Genomic DNA, 8295 nt, shown 5'->3' with positions numbered 1-8295 from the left:
AATAATAAATTTTCACTCTTCACCTTTTATCATTTTCACCAGTGATTTGACACCACATTCCTTCCTTTCCCTATCCTAAATTCTTTCCTATAATTTCTCCTCTATAATAATCTAACTAAATATTATTGGATAAATTCACACATAAAAAATACAAAAAAATTGATTAGACAACAAAGATCTTGGTAATCTTTATTTTTTTTTAAATATATTATGTTCAATATATATATTGAATTACATTTTTCATGATCATACTCCCTTATAAATATGAACGCTGCCTAATAAATTTTTATATATATTAATTTTGAGAGGTTCAATGATGCCATGTGATCATCATCTTTCTTTCTCCTAATCATGTTTAATTAACTTGAATCCGGGCAGTTAATTTCATTCCCTTTATCTCTCTTGATTTATCATGATCTTGATTTAGATCATCATGGAAATTAATTGAAGACGGTGATAGATCATCATGTATTAATTTCTATAGATCAAAATATAATTGAATTATGAATATTATTGCCAACAACTATATGACCATATTAAGAAACAACAAATAGAGCATATTTTAGGCAAGCCAATTAAAAGTCCATATAAAGAGGATTATTAACAAAATAAAGGAAATTAAAGAATAGAGCTAGTACAAATTATGACACTTTGGAATCTTCAAGGGACCCCCTTATATGATCAATATAATAGCATTCAAACACATCCTCGAGCTTTTTATAAGTTTATAACAATGATATATACAAACATCATGTGTTTCAAAAATCCAATAAATTGTAATTGCTTATTCTTACTGTACAGAGAGGATGAACCTTATTTCATTTATCTAAATTTTTGGTGGAATTTACCCTGTGAAAATCAATTATCTGAGCAGTAATAAATTATGGTTCCAAACCGCATAAAGACAAGTGAATAGTGTATGAGAACAAACTTAGAATGAACATCAAAATCTATAAAAGTAGAATTATGAAGCAAAAAAGTCAAAATTTGAATAACTTAATATTTGTGGTTTTATTACTATTGTAATTTATTCAATAACAAAGTTGATAAATCTTTTTTTGTCTTAAATTTTTTTTGTTTTCTATAGTTAATTTGATGCTACCAGTATATCTTACTCATGAAGTGATATCTATATACAAAAATGAACTACCCGTATCTCACACCTCCCTTATTTGTTAATTTTTTTCTCTTTGTACATATGCTGTTTTTCTTAATGGATAAATGCACTACATGTACTGTTAGAATCGAATTAACTTATTTTCTATAATTCTCTAAAACCTCATTCGCCCACATTCCAATTCTTGAATTTGAGTACATAAAGAAGTTAAAATTGAATATTAGACCATTATTTTAAAATTGGTTTAATGATAATTATAAACAAAGGCACAATTAGCTTAATTGGCGTTGTAGTATACACCTATTTCCCGAAACGCCTTTCTGAATATTCTAGAATGTCCCGTTATTCACGGAGAGTGTGAATGCAGGTGATTATTTTATCTTTTCTTGTTCTATTTAAACACAATCAATCATCTCTTTTCCAAATCCTTCAATTCTAACCTCTCTACCTTTCTCTTTCTCATCCCTCAAACAAACAGAGCGAAAATGTTTAGTTTTCCCTGAAGGAAACTATGATCAATTTTTGCTGTTACTAATGAAGAATTTGCGTTTGGGTTAACGGTCCGTCCGGTCATCGTCGGCGCCGGCCCTTCTGGTCTTGCCGTCGGTGCCTGCCTTAGGGAACATGTCGTCCCTTTTGTGTGGTTGTTGAAAGAGCTGATTGTATTGCTTCTCTATGGCAAAAGAGGACTTATGATCGCCATAAACTTCATCTCCCTAAACAATTCTACCAACTCCCCAAACACCCATTTTCCGATCATTTCATAGAGTATCTCACAAAGAAACAATTCATCGAATCCTACGCAAACAAATTTGATATCAAACCGCAATTCAACGAGTCCGTTCAGTCCGCTAAGTACGACTAGGCCTGCCTGCCGTCTATGGCGCGTCAAGAGCGTCTCCAATTTGGATGGGTCCGAGGTGGAGTACATTTGTCAGTGGCTGGTGGTGGCCACCGGCGAGAATGCAGAGTGCGTCGTGCCGTAGATTGACGGTTTGAAGGAATTTAACGGTGAAGTCCTCCACGCATCTGAGCGATTTTCAGAGAAGAAAATACTTGTTGTCTCGGTTGCTGCTGTAATTCATTCAGGAATGGAAGTCTCTCTGGATCTCTGTAACCACAATGCAGAGCCGTCAATTGTTGTTCCAAGCTCGGCAGGTTGCCGAATTACGAAATTAGCCTCCTCACAAACACAGAAACAGAGTAATAATAGTTAATTGAAAGCTGATACTTTTTATTTCGTAATTTCAGGTCTATGGCGCGATGCGTGAAGGACTTCACCGTTAAATTCCTTCAAACCGTCAATCTACGGCACGACGCACTCTGCATTCTCGCCGGTGGCCAGCGCCAACCACTGACAGATGTACTCCACCTCGGACACATCCATTGGAGACGCTCTTGACGCGCCATAGACGACTGACAGGTCTAGTCGCACTTAGCGGACTGAACGGACTCGTTGAATTGCGGTTTGATATCGAATTTGTTTGCGTAGTATTCGATGAACTGTTTCTTGGTGGGATACTCCGGGAAGGGATCGGGATATGGATGTTTGGGGAGTTGGCAGAATTGCTTAGGGAGATGAAGTTTAAGGCGATCATAAGTTCTCTTTGGCCATAGAGAAGCTATATATACAATCAGCTCTTTCAACAACCACACAAAAGGGACGCCCCCTGTTCCCTAAGGCAGGCACTAACGACGAGACCGGAAGGGCCGGCACTGATGATGAACGGACCGTTAACCAAACGCAGCGGCGGGAGAAGAATTGATCATCGTTTCCTTCTGGAAAAACTAAAATTTCGTTCCTTGTAAATTAAATATTTATAGAAGAATCGTACTATTTAATTGTTAGAAATGATTGATAAGAGACTATAAGGTATAGTGGCTTTAAATATGGAGCACCGCATATTACATGCATGTGGGATATGAGAGTTTAGAAAATAATAATAATAATAATAATAATAATAATAATAATAATAATAAGTGTCTCTCACTTAGAGTTAGTTTGGTTTGTTTTTCTAGAATTCCTCTTTTTTAATACACGAGAAATCTGTTGTTTCTAAATTTATGTTCCACTTTGTATTATCTTCACAAAATATGTGGGTTTTATTCTCGCTCTTCATTATTTTTGATTTATTCTTTAAAATTATTAATTTTTGTGAAGGTGGTCCTTTTTAACGGGAAATTGACGAAATATAATAGGGTTATTTTCAAAATTAAAATAGGTAGACTAATTTTTGCAAATATAACATTTTACCCATGACAAAAGTCACTTATACCCCTCAAATAAAAATTCCCTCTTTCCCCTCTTCCCTTCTCTTCTTTCCCCTTTCTCTTTCTTCTCCTTTCATTCCTCTCTTCTCTACGGCTACTAAACCACCCCTCTCTCCCTTCATTCTCCGAGCTCCGAGCCCCAACGCCGAGACGTCCAAGCAAACACCGTCGAGGCGTCCCCTTCTCCTGCCTCGACTATAGCATCCCGCCGATGGGTAAGTTTATATTTTTCGTAGGCGACAATTGTATTTTTCGTATGCTACAAATTCATTTGTCGTCTGCGAATTTTTTTTAGACGAAAAATGCATTTGTTAAACTAGTTACTTGTTTAGATCTTTTTTCTATTTGTGTTGTGTTTAGACATTTTGTATGTGTTTTGGTTAAAACATTTGTTACAACTAGTTACTAAAGAAACACAATTTTACTCATTTTAGGTTGTTATAACTTACATGATTATGATTACTTTTTTTCGTCATTAGAGTTTTATTTCTAGCACAATTGTACAACCGATAGTCCTTTGATTAAGCCATTTGTGCCACTCTAAAGACCAGGGGAAGAACACAACTAACCATTATTATTTTTATACCAAATTTTAAGAATAAGGTAAGTTTAAGAATAAAACATAGTATCCATACCACCACTAATGAATTATTAACATCTTCAAAGAGGGAAGAATAATAAGTCGGAACATAGACAGACCCTCCTAGAACATCATCTGAACCAGATGTATGTCTACCTATAATAGTGGTTACATGACTAAGAAAACTATTTCGATCATTAAATTCACCATCAGCTCGATCTACACCAGAAACACCCAATCTATACACTTGAACCCATAAAAATGATGAAGACAGTCTAACAAACAATCCAATAATTTACATCAATAAGGTCAGCTTTACTAAAAATACTGCAAGGACCCCATAAATTGCAGAAGAAATGTTCCTGCAAATTCAAGCATACAAATAAACTTCACAATCTAATCAGAAACACCTTACAAGAAGAATATAGCAAACTTACCAAATGTAATGAGCAAAAAGCGTGAACTAGACTACGTCGAGTATGATTGAGAAGAAAAGAAGAACATCATAGGTTCTGCATAGGGTTTGACTGCTACTTTTAATTGCAACAAGTATAAATAGTCCAATTGCTAAATTGATCAACAAAACTCCGTTGTACAATGCTCTCATAGATCCAACCAATGCACAACCAATCTAAAAGTTGAATTATCCACACAGTAATTAGAGATGATATAAGGAAACAATATTATATTATTACCAAATAAGAAAAGAGATGCATACTTGAATGTGAGAATCACAGTAAGTGATTGAATCCTATTATAACTACGAAGTCTTAAAGGAGACAAATGCATTTTTTGTCTGCGAAAAAAAAAGATTTTTTTTCAGACGAAAATTGTGCTTGTCGCCTATGAAAAATACAATTTTCGCCTATGAAAATGCATTTTTCGTAGGCGGAAAATGCATTTTCGCTTGCTGCGCTAACAATAAAAACAGTACATGATTCAACCACCCCCTAAAACCCTAAACCTAAACTCTAAACGCTAAAACCTTAAACCATTCTTCCATTTCAGCAAGCATGCAAGGAAAACGACAGAAAAATGGGAAAAATTAACCTGAAATGATGAAGGCATTCCGGCGTTGCCTTGGAGAGTTGATCGATCGGCTTCCTTCGTTTTGTTGGTTCGCTTGGATCGTCGGGGGAGAAGAAAAGAGAAATAGAATACCAAAGGGTCAGGAAAAAAAGGAAAAACTGAAATGAGGAGAGGGAGGGAAAAGAAATGAGAAATAATCTAATATTTTATTCGAGGGGTAAAAGGGTCTTTTGCCCATGGCAAAATGTTATATTTACAAAAATTATCCTACCTATTTTAATTTTGGAAATAACCCTATTATTAGGGTTATCTCGTCGAATTTCCCTTTTTAACAATACTATCATTTTATTTTATTTTATTTTATTTTATCAAATTCTTTATATTATTCTTATTAAATATAAATTTTAAATAAAAAAAACATTTTATTACTTAAACTACTTAAAAACTCAACTATTCTATTTATTTTATCGAAAAAAATATTTTGGACAAACTCTAAAAAAAAACAATCAAAACTTAAGCTATAACTAGACGCATAACTCACAAACACACTTAATCATTTAAAATAAAATATTATTTTAAAATATCAATAATTCCTGACAATTTTTGAAATTAATTAAAATTAATTTCGAGTTCAAGTCACAATTTTTTTTAAAAATCTTTTAGTTTATATTAATTAAACATAATTAATTAAAAAAATTATTTATTTTGAAATAAAGTCGCAAATTAATTTTTGAAAATCAATCAAAGTTGTCATACGTGTATAAAAGTATTGTCCATAGTTTTCTTTTAGTTCGTACTTTGGTGATACTCGGGAAAGGGCTTTCGCGCTTCATCCTCTGTACCCGTTTTAAAAACAGTTTCCACTTATAAAGCTGGTTTTTGAAAATCAGTTTTAAGATATTTGAGTTTTAACCGTTATTCTTCTGGTCCTAATCATGCTTCTAGGTTTAGCGTTATTTAAAGTATTAAAACATCAATATTTAAATGTTGATACCTGTTGTTGAAGACGTTGATTAGGGAAGAAATATCATAAGAACATTAGTTATTTTTAAGGATGTTAGGGTTTAGAAATAAACACCAAACATGCCTTAGTCACAATAATATTTTTGGGAAATATCCCAAAAATACTTTGAAATAGTTTTATATTTTATCGAGATTTTTAGAAAATGGTTTGGGGTCCCAAAATTATAAAAATAATTTTGGTTTTTAAAAAGTGGAACCAAACAGGCCTTAAGACAGGAGTCCTAAGCCTTGGGTTCATTTTTATCGGTCGGGGTCTATAAATCCTCGGTCTAAGTGCTACTCTCAGTCCTTGAATGGGATTTACCGGTCTTGGTGTATAAACCTCGGTCCTAAGTTAGCCATGAGCTAAGTTTTTTGGTCGAGGTGTATAAATCTCTTTCTCTTGGACTAGTTCTAGGTTAAGTCCCTCGGTCTTGGGTTCGAGAGCTCTCGGTCCCGTGCTTAGGATTCTTAGTCCCAAGGATGGGACCCCCGATCTCGAGGTTATACCTCTTAGTTCTATGGTTCGGGAGTCTCGGTCCTAGACTAAGACTTCTCGGTCCTAGGTTTGGGATTCTCGGTCCCAAAGTTAGACCTCTCGGTTCTGTGGTTCGGGAGTCTCAGTCCAAGATATAGACCTCTCGGTCCTAGGTGAGAATAATCGGTCTGATCTCTCAGTCCTAGCTCAAGAACATCGTTCGGACCTCTTGGACCTAGCTCAAGAACATTGGTCGAACCTCTCGATCCTAAGTTTGATTTTCTCGGTCCTATGCTAATATACCTCAGTCCTCAAGAACACCAAGTGTAAGTTTTTTAAATCCATTTTTTAGCTACTGTTCTTTGATTTAAGAGCTTGGGTAGCTTCACAAAGCTCCTAAAAATATGTTGATAATCATCTCAAGGTATCAATCGACCTGGATGATGATTAATTTGTTTAAAACATTTTGTGATCAAAAATAGGGTTTTTGATTTTAAAGTTGTTTTGAATTTTAAGGAGCTATCAAATAGCTTTCTTATACTATATATTTGATTGGTACAAAAAACAAGAACACTGATTACTTGTTTGAACAAATTCAAGAAATCAAAATTTTCAATTTATTTTGAAAATTTTGATTATAATCAAACATGCTCGGGATGGATCAAACATGATCCAAATAGTTTCCTAACATCATTAAAATCTTATTGGGAAGCTTTCTGGGCTTTGATTCAACATAATTAACCTAAGAATAGCAAACCCGTTCTTTTGATTTTGGGAATTTATGGTTTTTGTTATTTAGATCGATTGATATGTTCTACCCTATCTAGATAGCTTCTAAATCTTCTACGGATGATTTTTCAACCATAAAATACCATAAAGAGAAATCATACAGGCTTATGCAATTTGAAATATAAAAATTTAAAACTTAAATTGTAAATATGAATTAGAGGGTGATTGGAACCTTACCAAGGATTGGAGAACACTCCTTGATTCTTAAGAATTCTTTCTAGATACTCAGATCAAGGCTTTAAGACTTCAAACAGATTTTCGAAAAATCCAGAAGCTTTGAGGTTCAATGGCGGATTTTCTTTATATTGCTATTTGAGATTGAAGATTAAATTCTTTGGGTTAGGAACAAATCAGGGGGTCTATTTATAGCTTACCTGAGTTGGTAGAGGCTTAGTGGCCTGAATCGGCCAAAATCCATTCATGGTTTTTGGCTTTTCTTAGATTAAGTCGTCGAAATAAATATGAATCATCCCTATTTTGACAGGGAGAAATGATCACCATCGTAGGGTGATAATTCCAAGATTTAAATGAGCAAAAATGGTTGACTAACGGTTGAGTTTGAAGTTGCAAAAATCAAAATGGATATTCATCCTTATCTACACGGCGTCACGATGAAGAAGAAGACGGAAGGCCAAAATGACGCCGTTTAAGTCGCGTTAGGAATTCCGATGGCATTTCGTCAAGCGTCGTTGCGTTTGGGCGGTCCGTTAAGGTCCTGGATAATAGGTTGTTAGCAAATCCAATGCCTCGCGTGCTCGTTTCTCCTTGGCTACAACAGTCTATGCGACTAATTCCTGGGCGCTTGATGAAAATCCAACGCTCATCCGATGGTTGTAATTCCTGCTGCAGCGAATCCTTCGGATTTTGGCTGCACTAGATTACTGTTATTTATTTGAAAATGGTTTTTCTTTCAACCTTTTGGCTTAAAATTTGATTTTTTATATATATATTTTTAGGGTTAAATAAATAATTGTTTTAGATGAAATAGATAGAACAATTCATTCTAAATTATTTATTTTTGTCCCTTTA

At 34.3% G+C, this 8295-nt stretch overlaps 1 pseudogene; it reads right to left on the bottom strand.

Annotated features, from left to right (window-relative positions):
• Positions 1–2542: 2542 nt before the first annotated feature.
• On the bottom strand, positions 2543–7688 carry LOC124913194 (annotated as a pseudogene).
• Positions 7689–8295: the final 607 nt, after the last annotated feature.

Source organism: Impatiens glandulifera, chromosome 8 (genome assembly GCF_907164915.1).
Source record: "Impatiens glandulifera chromosome 8, dImpGla2.1, whole genome shotgun sequence".
Taxonomy (NCBI): domain Eukaryota; kingdom Viridiplantae; phylum Streptophyta; class Magnoliopsida; order Ericales; family Balsaminaceae; genus Impatiens; species Impatiens glandulifera.
The sequence above is the reverse complement of the archived record's forward strand: the minus strand, read 5'-3'. Positions and strand labels throughout refer to the sequence as shown.